This window comes from Rhincodon typus, unplaced genomic scaffold, assembly GCF_021869965.1.
Source record: "Rhincodon typus isolate 14 unplaced genomic scaffold, sRhiTyp1.1 hic_rhity00012939, whole genome shotgun sequence".
Taxonomy (NCBI): domain Eukaryota; kingdom Metazoa; phylum Chordata; class Chondrichthyes; order Orectolobiformes; family Rhincodontidae; genus Rhincodon; species Rhincodon typus.
Window position 1 is genome coordinate 5,946 of NW_025978577.1, and position 512 is coordinate 6,457.

The window sequence follows — 512 nt, forward strand, 5'->3', positions numbered from 1 at the left end:
CACGGTTCCCATCTCCATTAAAACAGGAGTATGCAGGAAGCCTATTTTGGTGTAACTTGCTGAAGTTTGGTTGAAGTGGTTGAGAATTTGGGTCTTATCAGTGTGTAAACAGTTGTTGAGACCTGGAGAAAGATGATAGCAAATGGGCTCTTGTTCAGCTGTCAACAGTGTTTGCCTGAGGTCAGGCAGAGTTTATCAAATGTACGACAGGCTCCTCATAACCATTAACTCCATGGTCCAACTCCCTCCCAGTGGCTCCCACCCACACTCCCTCCGCACTGACCCTCCGACAGCGCCCGCTCCCTCGGCGCTGACCCTCCGGCAGCGCCCGCTCCCTCGGCGCTGACGATCCGGCAGCGCCCGCTCCCTCGGCGCTGACCCGCTGACATTGCCCACTTTTCTGTGTACACTCTGAAAGTGTTTTCAATATGATCTATCCTCAGGTACGATCCGACTGACTCCATTTCAGCCGAACGTGAGGAATTCCTTCCCCACCCGTCTGGGAAGAAACC

The 512-nt window shown here is 53.7% G+C and overlaps 1 long non-coding RNA gene across 4 annotated transcripts in view; it reads left to right on the top strand.

Annotated features, from left to right (window-relative positions):
- LOC125482586 overlaps positions 1-512 on the top strand; it is a 6,451-nt gene extending 5,939 nt beyond the window's left edge. For all 4 annotated transcript variants that reach the window (XR_007261690.1, XR_007261691.1, XR_007261692.1 and 1 more), the window contains exon 3: positions 444-512. This is a non-coding gene — a long non-coding RNA (uncharacterized LOC125482586). The remainder of the gene's footprint in view (positions 1-443) is intronic.